At 43.0% G+C, this 14,608-nt stretch overlaps 1 non-coding gene across 1 annotated transcript; it reads left to right on the plus strand.

The window, feature by feature from the left end:
- Positions 1 to 12,571: 12,571 nt before the first annotated feature.
- Positions 12,572 to 12,850, plus strand: LOC132541152 (small nucleolar RNA U85). The gene has a single exon (XR_009552320.1). It is a non-coding gene; the product is annotated as a small nucleolar RNA U85 (small nucleolar RNA).
- Positions 12,851 to 14,608: the final 1,758 nt, after the last annotated feature.

Raw genomic sequence — 14,608 nt, forward strand, 5'->3', positions numbered from 1 at the left:
CTGCATCTATTGATATAACCATGTGGTTTTTGGTCTTGCTTTTATTGATGTGGTGGATTACATTGATTGATTTACGTATCTTAAATTAACCTTGCATCTCTGGGATAAACCCCACATGGTCGTGATGAATAATCCTTTTAATATACTGCTGTATCTGGTTGGCTGAAATTTTGTTTAATCTTTTAGCATCTATATTCATCAGAGATATTGGTCTGTAGTTTTCTTTTTTGGTTTTGTTCCTGTCTGCTTTTTGTATCAGAATGATGTTGGCTTCATAGAAGCTGAAAGGGAGTATTCCAGTGCCTCTAGTATTCTGGAAGACTTTTAAAAATAGAGGTATTATTTCTTCTTTGAAGATTTTGTAGAATTCATTTGTAAAGTCCAGAATAAAAGTCCAGGACTTTTATTCTTGGGGAGGTTTTTGATAACTGATTTAATTTTGTTGGCTATGATGAGCCTGTTCATATTATCTAGTTCCTCTTTATTTAATTTTGGAAGTTTGTGGGTACCTAGGAAATCATCCATTTCTTCCAGGTTTTCTAGCTTGGTGGCATATATAGTTGTTCATAGAAGCCTCACATGATATGTTGAATTTCTGTGGTGTCTGTTGTGATATCTCCTCTTTCATTTACTATTCAATTTATTTGAATCTTCTCCATTTTTTTGCTTTGTGAGTCTGACTAAAGGTTTGTCGATTTTGTTCACTTTTTCGAAGAACCAACATTTACTTTCGTTGATCTTTTGTATGGTTTTATTATTTTCAATGTTATTTATTTATGCCCTATCTTTAGTTATACCTGTCCTTATGGTTGCTCTAGGGTTCCTTTGTTCTTCTTCTTCTAGATCTTTAAGATGTGCAATCAGGCTGTTTATTTGTGCTTTTTCTTGTTTCCCAATGTGTGCTTATATGGCTATGAACTTCCCTGTCAGTACTGCCTTAGTTGTGTCCCAAGTATTTTGATAGCTTGTGTCTTCATTTTCATTGAATACTTGGAACATTTTGATTTCTTCCTTTATTTCCTCTTTGACCCAGTAGTTGTTATGTAGTATACTTTGAAACTTCCACATTTAGGGACTATTACTAATATTTGGTTTTTTGATAAGTATTAGTTTAATTCCACTGTGATCTGACAAGACTCGGGTTAATTTCAATGCTTTTGAATTTGTTAATGCTGTCTTTGTGGCCTAACATATGGTCTATCCTTGAGTAGAATGTGTATTCCAGTTTCTTGGGGTGAATAACTCTGAAAATGTCCAATAGTTCTAGTTTATCTATCTCTTCATTTAGCTCCCTCATTTCTTTATTGATTTTCTGCCTGGATGATCTGTCAAGTTGAGAGAGTGGGATGTTGAAGTTCCCTACTATTACTGTGTTGTTGTTAGTATATTGCTGTAGCTCTTTCAATAGATGTTTGATGTATTTAGATGGCCTCTCATTAGGTGCATAGATGTTAATAATTGTTAAGTCATATTGGTTGACTGATCTTCCTTAAGTATTAAGTAATGTCCATTTCTATCTTTTTAAATTTTATTTATTTAAAGTCTATCATGTCAAATATGAGAATAGCTGTTCCTGTCCTTTTTTTGTAGGCCATTGGCTTGTATGATTTTTCCATCCTTTCACTTTGAGTCTGTGTTTGTCTTGTTGAGTTAGGCAAGTTTCCTGTACACAGCATATTGTTGGGTTGTGTTTTCTGATCCATCTTCCTACTCTGTGCCTTTTAACAGGTGAATTCAGGCCATTGAAATTTATTTATATGATAGATTAAAGATTTTTAATGCCATTCTTGTAGATTTTTAGAGTGTTCTAATATATGACATATTTATGGTGGTCTGACTTTTTATAGAAGACTTTCAGAACTTCTTGCAGGGCAGGCTTCATGATAGTTAATTCCTTCAACTATTGCTTGTCTGAGAAGGTTTTGATGCCTCCATCTAATCTGAATGACAGTCTAGCAGGATATAGTAGTCCTTGTTGAAAGCCTTTCTCATTGAGCACTTGATAGATATCTTGCCATTCCCTTCTGGCCTGTAGTGTTTATGTGGAAAAGTCTGCTGCTAATCTTATGGGTTTTCCTCTGTAGGTGACTCTTTGTTTTTCTCTTGCAGCCTTCAGGATCTTTTCTTTATCCTTATTCCTTTCTATTCTAAATATGATGTGTCTTGTTGTCTTTAAGTCTGGGTTAATTCTGTTTGGGACCCTCTGGGCTTCTTGAACCTTTATGTCTTTGATGTTGTCTAGACTAGAGAAGTTTTCAGCTATTATATCCTAAAGACCGCTTTCTTCTCCTCCCTCTCTTTCTTCCTCTGGTAAGCCAATAATACATATATTATTTCTTTTGAAGTCATCCCATAGGTCTCTGGTGTTATTTTCAGCATCTCCTAATCTTTTTTTTTTTTGAGATCTCTTATTTCTTTCTTAGTTTTCTCTAATTATCCTCGATCTTGCTAATTCTGTTTTCAGCCTCATAGATTATATTCTCTCTCTCCTCTACTGTTTTCTGTAGCTCAGCTATTTTGTTACCCTGTTCTGATACTGTTTTAGCCTGTTCAACTAGTTGTGTTCTTAGCTCAGCAATTTCAGCTTTCAGCTCTGTTTTCTTCCAGAGTCTCATTTGTTGTTTCCCCATTTCTGATGACAATTCCTTCAAACTCTTTAATCACTCCTGTGACTATTTCCTTAACAAGCGTTTAGATGTTGACCTCACTATTGTGTGGTTCAACCTTTGGGGGGCTTTTATCTGTACTCTTATTCTGATTCATTTCTCCAATATTTCCTCTTGTTGGTTTAACCATTCTATATAGTATGTTATGAGGTCCCTCTCTCGTTACTTTTCAAATTACTCATCACTCTTGCCTGGATTGACTCCTGTCTAAGTAAGGTACTTAAAGAGTTTAAAGTTGTGGAGATTAGCAGTTGATTCACTATTATCTCAGTCCCTGAGTTGTAGTATAGTGGCTGTTAAAACCTCTTTTATTAATTTTCTTCCCTGCAGGCTATCGGAGACTGAGGGCTTTTTAACTATAAGTAGGCTTCTTATCTTAATCCCTCACTACTGACCAAGAGATAAAGCACGGTGTCAGAGAGGTAACATGGTGGTTATGCACAGATTCCCACACCCTAAGGATCCAAAGCACCAGGCTCAATTCAGCTGCTCTTTCAGCTGAAAGTACTTGGCCCTGTGAGTTGCCAAACAAGTCCCGTTTATACTCTGTGGGTTCTGTGGCAGTGATTCACTATGTCTTCCCAATTCATCAGGAGAACAGTATGGAACGGTTCTCACTATACAGCCCCACCTCTAGCCCACCAGGGTATGGATATTCTCCTGAGTTTCTGGGCCAATTCTCTGCCCCTGCCCCCAATGTCAGCATGGGGTCTCCCGGCTGCTGTTCCAGCCTTTGAGGGGCAGTGGCGATGGAGACTCACAGTTGTATTTGGTGAACCTTAGGTGAGTCCTCTCCTTCCTTCAGCAGTCTTTTTGTTAGTAAAACAGCCTGGAGTTGGTACCTCAACTAGCTAACTGCCAGACAGTTACCAGCTGCTCCTGAGTAGATATGGGCTTTTGCCCCAGGAATCTTTCCTTAGGCTCCTCTCTGCCCACGAGCCACATGTGTTTGCACTCACTGGTGATTTGGTGGGTTCTTAAAATTCTTAGATGTTCCTAGTTTACTGCGGAGGGAAGAGGAGAAGAGAGAAACACAGCTGCTGCTGCTTAGTAGCCCCCACTATCTAAACTTAATACAGAAATAGAACAACCTATCTGTAACATTTATTTGTTTAGTCTCAGAATTTGAATTTTCTGCCTACATTGCCTAGATGTTCCATATTATTAATATACTAATATCAATATACTAATCACAGATGTCTTAAATTCCTGTCCAGATGATTCCAACATCCCTGCCATATGTACTTCTTAGGTTTACTGTTTCTTCAAACTGTGTCTTTTGTCTTTTAATATGCCCTGTGACTTTTGTCTTGATAGACATGATTTTCTGGGGGAAAAGGACTATTGTAGGGTCAGGAGATAGCTCACCCAGTAAAGTGCATGCCTCACAGTGTTGGGGCCAAACACACACACACACACACACAGGAGCACTACGGCTGCCATTGGGGTAAGAGCCCTTGTTGAAGGAGCTATGCTATGATTGTCTTTGACTCTCTCTGATCTATCTCAAAAAACATAGAATAGAATATTGGGTCAAGGAGATCTCTCAGTGGCACCTCACATCTGTTAATAAAGATAAGGCTTTAGGAAACAAGAGGGGGAGAGACATCATAATGGTAATGCAAAACACTTTCATGCCTGAGGCTCCAAAGTTGCAGGTTCAATCCTCCACCATAAACTAGAGTTGAGCAGTGCTCTGATTAAAATAAATGAACATTTATTTATTTTTAGATAGAGACAGGGAATCTAGATCACACACATGGCAAAGCAGCATGTTACCCACTTGAACTATTTCACTAATCCTCTCACAGAGTTTTTGAACTCTCAGACACATCCAGGTGAAGTCTCCAATAATGGCAGTTGTTGTTTTCCTACTCTAGCACTGGCAGTTCCTACTTAAGAATCTGTTCAGGCAGAAGCAACTGGTGGCACAACTATATACAAGATGTTGGGTATTGTATAGCAAACCCTAACAAAGGGACTTTTCAAAGTTAACCCTATCACCAAATAATGTGATGATAACAATAACTATTCATTGTCTTCTTGAACCCTAAGACAGCAGGAGCCTCACTTTTCTACTACAGAGCCTATATTTTCCCCAGTCCTGGAACCTTAGGGTGAGGTCCACTTTTCTGCATGCTGCTCTCAATTCAAATCAAATAACATTGCATCCACAGATCGCAACACAACAAGTGCCACCCCAGCATGCTTCACTTCAGACTGTGACCAGAGACTTCAGGTGTGGAATGACAACCTTCAGCTTTATTACTCAGGTAAGACCTTTCCTTTCATAGTATTCTCTAATTCCATTCCAGGCAGTGCACTTCCTAACAAAGTCCCAAAACCTAAATATAGACCAGGTCCCCTGAGATACAGCATATGTTCACATGTATCCATAAACTAGGGCATAATATATATACCTGAAAGCAAAAGTACACAATTGTCCGCAGTGAGTAACCCCTAACACTTCATCTGCCTTTAGGTCTGTAATTGTTCAACTATTTGTTTGGCTTTGTATGTTAAGTCTTTTTTTAGCCACCAGGTTCCAGATGCCATCATGATGCCAACCAGGCTTCCCTGGACTGACGACCCCACCAGTGTGTCCTGGAGCTCCGCTTCCCCAGAGACCCACCCTACTAGGGAAAGAGAGAGGCAGACTGGGAGTATGGACTGACCAGTCAACGGCCATGTTCAGCGGGAAAGCAATTACAGAAGCCAGACCTTCCACCTTCTGCAACCCACAATGACCTTGGGTCCATACTCCCAAGGGATAGAGAATGGGAAAGCTATCAGGGGAGAGGATGGGATATAGAGATCTGGTGGTGGGAATTGTGTGGAGTTGTACCCCTCCTATCCTACAGTTTTGTTAATATCTCCTTTTTTAAATAAATAAATAAATAAATAAATATAAAGAATCTGTTCAGGTAAGTTATGGCTTCCTGTATTCATCTGTATCTCTCACTCAATTTTGGGACCTGTGGTTTGCCCTGTATCCTCACCTCTCCTATAAATCTACGATAAATTGTTGATTTTTCAGCATCATACTTGCTGAATAGTAGGCTTTGTGGTGCCAGAGTAGAAAAACTGGCCAACTGATCTAAAATTATCCAGAACACATCTAGTAAGAAATGAGAACTTGACATACGATAAAGGAAGCATTTCTGATCCAAGGGGAAAAGATGGGTTTGTTAATAAATTGGGACAAATGGGCAACTATTTGGAAAAGGGTGAACTGGGGTCCTTCCTTCCTTAATTCTATATAATTCAAATATTAAAAATTCAAATAAAGGTGACCAGGCAGTGGTGCACCTAGTTGAGTGCATACATTACGGTGCATAAGGATTCAGGCTCGAGCCCCTGGTCTCCACCGGCAGGAGGGAAGCTTCACAAGTGGTAAAGCACTGCTACAGGTGACTCTCCTCCCTCTACCTCCCCATTTCCTCTCAATGTCTGTCTTTTTCTAGCTAATGAATCAAATGAACAAATAAAATATCAAAATTCTCAAGTAAAAACATTATGAAGAGATAAAACTAATTATTAAATTAAGTTATTTCACAGTAAAGAAAAAATAGATGGGAGTCTGGCGGTAGTGCAGTGATTTAAGTGCAGGTGGTTCAAAGCACAAAGACCAACTGAAGGATCCTGGTTCAAGCCCCTGGCCCCCTACCTGCAGGGGAGTCATTTCACAAGGGGTGAAGCAGGACTGCAGTGTCTATCTTTGTCTCTGTCTTCCCTTCCTCTTTCCATTTCTCTCTGTCCTATTCAACAACAATGACATCAATAATAACTACAATAATAAAAAACAACAAGGCAACAAAAGGGAATAAATAAATAAATAAATATTTTTTAAAAAAGAAAGAAAAATAAAGATAGCAAGTAACACAAGGAAGAGTTAGACCAGTGACTTATTTGTTTAAAGAATCCTTTCAAATCCTTTTTTAAAAGCCCATTGTCTCTCAGGGTAAAGGACTTGAATCCTGTTTTCCAAAAAGACTATTTTAAATTACTTATTAATTTACTCTCTCAGAGCACTACTCAACTCTAATGAGAATGTATGGTGGTGCTGAGGATGGAACCTGGTGCCTGGGAGCCTTAGGCATGAAAGTCTTTTACATAGCCATTATGTCATCTCCCTACCCCAAAACATTTTTTTAAATGTATTTTTCTTTTAACTAGAGCACCATCTCAGCTTATATTGATACTTATGCTAGGACTGAACCTGGGGCCTTGGAGCCTCAAGCATTAGAATGTTTTCTGCATAACTCCTGTGCTAGCTTCCAGACCCCACATAACTCTTAAGCAAGGAAACATTATTCCATCTTACATAACAAGCTTGAAAGTCTACCTCACGATGCCCTGTTTCTATCAGCTTGCCAAGCATCCAAATCTTGGTAACACACTATGTCGACATGGATATGAGAAAATATCTAAATGCATTGAAAAAACTATAAAATTTAAAATGTCTATATTTACTCCACAGCAGACACCAGCTAGGCAGATGCAAATTAAAACAACAGTTTGAGATGGTAGAATGGCCCCAAGTTCAGAACACTGATGAGTAGTGGCATGACTGTGGAGCAGCAGGAATTCGCACTCGTTGCTAATGGGAATGCAAAACAGTAGTAGTTACTTTGGAAAATAGTTTGTTGGTTTCCTACAAAGCTAAGCAAATTCTTACCACACAATACAGTAATCATGCTCTTTGGCATTTATGCAAAGGAGTCCAAAATTTATGCCTCCACAAAAAAAAACTGCAGTCAGGTGTTTATAGCAACATTATTATTCATCATTGCCCAAACCTGGAAGCTACTACTATACCCTTTCGTAGGTAAATGGGTAATAACTTGTGGCTCATCCAGACAATGGAATATTACAAAGCAACAAAAATTCATCAGTTACTGAGCCATAAAAACACATGGAGAAAACTTAAATGCACATTACTAGGTCAAAAAACGTCAACCTATGAAGGCTACATAAATGTATCATTCCAACTATCTGGCATGACAATCGGGAAAAGGCAAAACTTATGGGAACAGAAGATTGTTGGCTGTCAGGGGCTGGAGGTGAAGAATGCAGAGAGAAGAGAGGAATTCTAGGCAGTGAAAATACTTTTTTCCCCTTTTGTTGCCTTTTTGTTGTTGTGGTGGTGGTGGTTATTATTATTGTTGTTATTGATGTTGTTGTTGTGGGATATGACAGAGAGAAATGGAGAGAGGAGGGGAAGACAGAGAGAAAGGGGGAGAGAAAGATAGACTCCTGCAGACCTGCTTCACCACTTGTGAGCGACTCTCCTCAGGTGGGAAACCGGGGGCTCGAAATGGAATCCTTATTCCTGTCCTTGTGCTTCGTGTGTACTTAACCCACTGCGCTACCACCCAGCCCCCAACAGTGAAAATACTCTTTATGGAACTATAATTATGGTCTCTCCTTATCTGTAATCTCCAAGACAGTAGTTGTGCCAAGAAGTTGCTGACAGTCCCTGAGGCATGATACCAGAGCATCTGGGGCACAGCCAATGAGAGGGACTCAGGTGAACCTATGTGGGACACAGAGTAGGAGTTCTGTCAGTATCTGTCAATGGAGCTAGAGGGCAGTGAAGTTCTTGCTCTTGGACTCATTCTCCATGCCACGCTGATCCCCACCCAGGGAAAGGACTGCCATCCCTTCTGGTCCCTTTACCATTCACTCCTCCAGTGCACTAGGTCCCTGATTGACCACTCTTGATACCTGCCCCTACGTGGCTTTGTGCACAGAGAGCCCAAAGCATCTTAACCACTGACTGAAGATGCTGAGGGTTAGGTGAAAGCTTCAGTGGCCTTGCTCTGTCACCTGGCTGTCCCCTGTGCTTCCCTGCTGGATTAAGTAAAGCTTAACGAACCCTGTGAGAGTTAATTTTATGTGTCAACTTTTATGTGTCAACATGGAATACCCAGATACTTGGTTGGCCGTTACTCTGGGAATGTCTGAGGAGACAAGGGTGGGAATGAGACTGATGCTTGAATAAGTAAAACAAATAAAGAAGATTGCGCTCCGCAGTGTGGGTAGACCTTATCCCATCAGCTGAAGGCCTAGCTAGAAAACCAAAAGGCCAACTCTCTCACAAATAAGGGGACACCTCCTTCCTGGCTGCTGTGATGGGACAGTAGTGTCCCTGCATTTGTACTAGAACAGAAACATTGTCCCACAGACTGTTGACTTTCAGTGGGACCCATCACTTGGCTTCCCCTGGGCCCTTAGCTTGGTGACTGCAGATTTGAGGCCTTGTCAACATCCATAATCTGAATTCAGGCCCATTCCTTGTCATGAATCTCCATGGACTCTGCTTCCCTGGAGAGCCAGGCCCAGAGTCTTAGTGGGGTTTGTCTGGTGGTCACTGCCCTTCCTGCCCCATTGCACCATACCATTCTATCCCTGTGAATCTTTGGTGAGCCACCTCCCTCTCAGTTTCATTTATAGTCACATCACTCCCTCCCCGCTATCCTCAGAACTCCCAGCACAGGTGCTGCCCGTGTCTTCCCAGTTCTCCAGATGTGGCCACCCTGTCACCTGCTGCCATACATTCCTATGTCCCCTTAAGTAGAAATGACTCAGTCACAAGAAGAGGGGGTGAGGCTGACTGGACAGAGGCCCACTTCAAACACCAGACTGATGGGGGGGGGTGGGCAAGGGGGGTAAAAGGGGGCTGAATCTCTCTCCTGAACCTCCTGACTGAATAGTTAAGTGCCTGGCAGGGGACTCAGTCCACTGCTTATCACAGATTGGTGGTACTGCCAGATCCAGTGTGTGTGTGTGTGCGTGTGCGTGTGCGTGTGCGTGTGCGTGTGCGTGTGTGTGTGTGTGTAAGACAGATAGCTGCCTTCCCACTGCACCCTTGGCCCTGTCCCCCTCACTCTCCCCAGTCCGCTAGTGGGCCATTGGATGCTGGTGGAGCTGGCTGCTGGCTGCCCTCATTAATATTTATGACAAGGAGAGGAAGTTGCATAAATATTCCCTGATACTTAATTAAACCAAACTTCTTTTGATTTCCCCTCTTTCTGCCTCACTGAGTGTGGCCAGCATGCCTATTAGATGTTCTTCCTCCCCAATCAGCCCTGTGTTCCCTGCCACCTGTCCTGAGACTGTGCCCATGGCTTTGAGCAGAGGCTCCCTGCAGCCTGGGGGTGTAGCAGAGACCAGGGAAGGTGCTGGCTGCACCCCCTTAGCATTATCTAGACCCCCGAAAGAAAGATTTGGTAAACCTCCGGGGAGATGCTGCTTCCTTCTCCCTCCCTGCTGCTTAGACAGGGTGGCTGGAAAGAATCTGTCCCCTAGCCCCTGAAGAGCTGAGTTCCATAGGAAGTCTGGGTCCCTCACCACCTGTCCACTGTCCACACTGACACCTCCACTGAGGAGCCCAGTGGCAACCTGGTCAGGGCCTGGCGTCCCCCTGGGCTCCAGCAGCTGGTTAGCGCTCAGCTGACAGAGCTTTGATATGGAATCATATACAGGAAGCAGCTTGACCTCTGAAGGCCCCTCTTAGCGTGGGATTGACACCAAGCATTGACTTTGCTTCAGGCTTATCCACAAATCTCAGCCAATTTTATTAAAGAGCCGCGTGTGGTGTGGAACATGCCAGGGAGACAACTTTATTTATAGATCTTGATCGGCACAGAGGAGCCCACGCTGGATTCCGTTGGCGCCCCGGCCTCAGGTGGGAGGGGGTGATTGGCAGGTGCAGCTCCTCACACCCGCCCAGCCTCAAGCTTCAGAAAGAGACACACAAACATGAATACAGATAGACACATGGCAGACCTAGATGCATTCGTATGAACCACCACATGCATGCATATACATAGACTTTCACATTGCTATGGATTACATTGTGTCTCTACCCTCCATATGCTGAAGTCCTAACTCCTACTGTGGGTATATATAGAGATAGTGCATCTAAGAAGGTAATTAAAGGTAAGTGGGATTAAGGGTGAAGCCCTAGTCTTAGGACTGGTACACTTATAAGAAAAAGAAGAAAGGGGGCAGTGGTGGTACACCTGGTTGAGGGCACATGTTATATTGCACAAAGACCCAGGTTCGAACTCCCGGTCCCCACCAGCAGGGGGAAAGCTTTGTAAGTGGTGAAACAGGGCTGCAGGTGTCTCTCTGTCTCTCTTCCTCTCTATCTCCCCTTCCCACTCTATTTCTGACTGTCTCTATCCAATCAATAAAGTTAATAAAAAATTTTTTGAAAAGGAAAAGAAACCAGCTTTCCACTCTCTCTCTCTCTCTCTCTCTCTCTCTCTCTCTCTCCCCAGAGAAAAGGCTATATGAGAACATAGCAAAGGGGAGGGTCTACCCAAAGCCAAAAAGACAGTCTTCACAGAAACCAAACTTGCTAACACTTTGATCATGAACTTACAACTTCCAGAGCTGTGAGAAAATAAATGTCTATTGTTTAAGCCACACAAATTCTGTGGTGGCAGCCCAAAGCAGACTCAGACCCACAAGGACACACTCACATATAGACACACAGACTGTGGAGGCAGCACTACAGACAGACACTCACCCTCAGGCATACATCACTTTGCACACACTGAGACATGGGCACAGGCACTGCTTAGACAAGGCAGCAATTCTTCTGTCTCACCTCCAACCCTAAGGGAGTCTCAGTGATGAGCTGTTCACTTAGTGAGTAGAGGGGAGTGGGTCAGATGTGAGCATAGACCGAGGAGCACGAACCTATAGATATGGGCATGCAGACATTCATAATCTGAGACACCTCCAGACAGCCGGAATAGACTTCTACAACAAATAATAAATAATGCCTAGAAGACCAACTGAACAGAAATAAATGCAGCTGGCATGTATTGAGCTTACCATAAGCCAGGCATCTAGCACATATCATCTCATTTTGACTTTGGTAATTCTGAAAAGCAAGGGCACTCACAGAGGGGACTGAGAGGCCCAAGAAATGTGCACATGCTGACTCAGCGGGAGGCAGGCTGAGTGGGTTCACTGACTGAGCTCAAGGCCCAGCCCACCACACCATGCCCTCCACAAGAGAGCAAGATGGCAGTGCTAATTGTAAATGATCTTCTTCCTCCCTCCCTTCCTTCCTTTCTCTTTCCTTTCTTTCTCTCTCTCTCTCTCTTTCTTTTTGTGCTTGCTTTGTGACAAATATAGGTGCTTGATAAGCACCACAAACTGAGTAGACATTATTCTACTTCCCCAGCCTGCAGGCCCCTAGATTGAGGTTCTAACTGACCCCATAGCAGCAGGGATCCAGACCTGACTCACTCAGTCCAGAAGGGAAGTGGCAAAGAGACTCTCGTCAGCCCTGCTGCCACCACCAGCGGCTACTGGAAGAGGTCTTTGGGTCTCTTCCTTGTTAATGTTAATGTTAATTTTCTGACTATTAATGTGGACTAATCCAGAAACCTGCAGGTAACCTGTCAAGGGGTTGTCAGGCTGGGTTTCTCTCTGGTTGCAGCAAGGGCAGACACTTTAGTCAAACTCAGATGTTTCAACTCCAGAAGCCTCGCTCTGTGAGACAAAGGGTCTGAAGGGACAAGTAGATTGCAGACAAGTGTGTTTTCTCACAGTTTTTTAAAAAATATATATTTTATTTATTTTGGACAGAGACAAAGAGAAGTTGAGAAGGAGGGGGGAGATAGATAGGAAGAAAGAGAGAGAGAGAGAGAAAGAAAGTGTGAGAGAGACCTACAATACTAATTCATCATTTAGGAAGCTTTGCCCCTGCAAGTGGGGACCAGGGGTTTTGAACCTGGGTCCTTACACACTGTGATGTGTTTACTCAACCAGATGCACCACCACCAGGCCTCTAATCAAGTGTGTCTTCAGTAAAGATAGATTTTGACCAGAATTTCATGGGTTTCTCATACTGAGCCTGGTCATTATCCTCAATAGCCACCTACAGTTGAAGCCCTCAGGAACTTTGGACAATGGGAATAGGGTTGAAAGCACCTCCCCAAACGTCTGTAATCTTGGTGGGCTTACAGAGCCATGTGTGTCTGCTGTAAGGGCAGACCAACATGATACTCCTACTTCTGAACTACCTCTCCAGCTGCCAGTGAGAAGTTGTGATGACTGAAGTGAGGGAGTAGGGACGGGGCAAAAAAAAGAAAAGAAAAGAAAAGAAAGCACCTCCCCTCCCTATCCCAAGACAGTGTTGTCTTTAGCAAGAGCTGTATATGAGACCAAGGGTCTGGAAGGGAGAGAGAATGCTGGGAGGGGCCAGGACTCCTGGGGCAGGGGGTTTCTCAGCTCCTCACTGTAACCATGGAGATGGTAGTAAGGGCAGGGCACCTGGGCTCCCTCCAAACAGAACTCCAGGGTTTGCACAGAAGAGCAACACTGGGCCTGGAAAGGAAGGTAAGTGGTTAGGACAGGGCATAGCAGAGTAAATATATATAGAGAGGTTCTAGGCTGTCAAGAAGTATAGAGACCATGTAGAGATGCAAGGTGACTGCTCTTGAGCCAACCTTCTAGGGTATTTCAGGAAAGGGCCTGAGGCAGGGAGGGAGGATGTAGTTCACATTCCCACTGTCCCCTGGCATCAGGGCCACCACAAAGATGAAGCTTCCAGCATGGCTGAGAGGAGTGAAGAAAGCAGAAAGGACAGGGGTGGCTGCCTAGTGGGTTTAGGGTTTTTATTTTGGGGTCATGGAAATGGAAATGAGACTGAGGTGGTGATCCCTTAACTCTGTGAATGTGCTAAATGCTGCTGAACTGTACATTTTAGGAAGGTTAATTTGTTTTCCTTATCTTATATTTGTGATTAATAGTGGGCTATCTGATTGTCAGATTGTAGTGTGTAGTCCCACACCACACCCACCACCAAAGTCTGTGCCCCCACCTACTGACCTCCCAAAGTAACCACCATGATTCTCATAAAGTCTTAGAAATACTTTGCTTATCTTTTCTTTCTTTGTTTTCTTGAAAATTCATGTGCATCAGTTCTTTAGATTTCACACACAAGTGAAACTACCCAGTAGTTGTCTTTCATCTCTTTATTTATTGTGCTAAGCAGAATCACCTCCAGTTCTGTCCATTTTGTCCCAGAGGACATAAAATCATCATTTTTAATTGCAGAGTAGAATTCTATGGAGTATATATCCCATAATTTACACAGCGTGAAATGAATGGCTAGTTTCTATGTCATGTGAATTTCCATTGAAAAAGCAAGGGGGGGGGCAGGAGATAGCTTACCTGCCACATAGGAGCATTGTGGACAGGTACTAAGGGGCTTCCAGTGATGGTGGAACAGTGCTGTGGTGCCGCTCTTCTCAATGTCTCAGTCTCTTGAATATAGTAATAATAATAATAATAATGTTGTCCTGGGAGGTCACTTAGCAGTGGTAACGAGCATGTACTAAGCCCTGATATATATTTTTAAGAAAAGGTAAAAAAAAATGCATGAGTATCTTTTGGCACCTGCCCTAGAATCCTAGCTCTGTCACTCACACTAGCTGGGTGTCCTTAGAAATGGTTGCTAGCACTGGCAAGATAACTTTCTCGGATAGTGTACTGCTTTGCCATAGGCATGATCCTGGGTTGAGGCCAGCTTCCAGGGCACTGAAGGAGGGTTATGACCAAAACATAGGACTCTGGGAAAGTAGGGGAAGGAAAGGGTTGGTGGGGCTTTGGGGTCCTCATGCATAATTGTGGAAAAGGACCTAAGTTTGGGTCCTTACATCTATTATAGGGAGATGGGAAGCTGTACTCATGTGTCAACTAACTCCCAAGTAAAATGATTAAGAAAATATGAGATTTGGGCCTTAGGAAAACCATTCTGGACATGAGGGCAGGTGGCTGGGGGAATGAGACTGGGAGCATAGCTAGAAGGATGTCTCCATCAACAGGTAAGCAGTTATGGGGAGGTGGGAACCAGAGAGAGAGCTGTTCTGGAAGCTGAGTGAAGGCCCATTTCTAAGAGGATGAACAACTGT

This window comes from Erinaceus europaeus, chromosome 10, assembly GCF_950295315.1.
Source record: "Erinaceus europaeus chromosome 10, mEriEur2.1, whole genome shotgun sequence".
Taxonomy (NCBI): Eukaryota; Metazoa; Chordata; class Mammalia; order Eulipotyphla; family Erinaceidae; genus Erinaceus; species Erinaceus europaeus.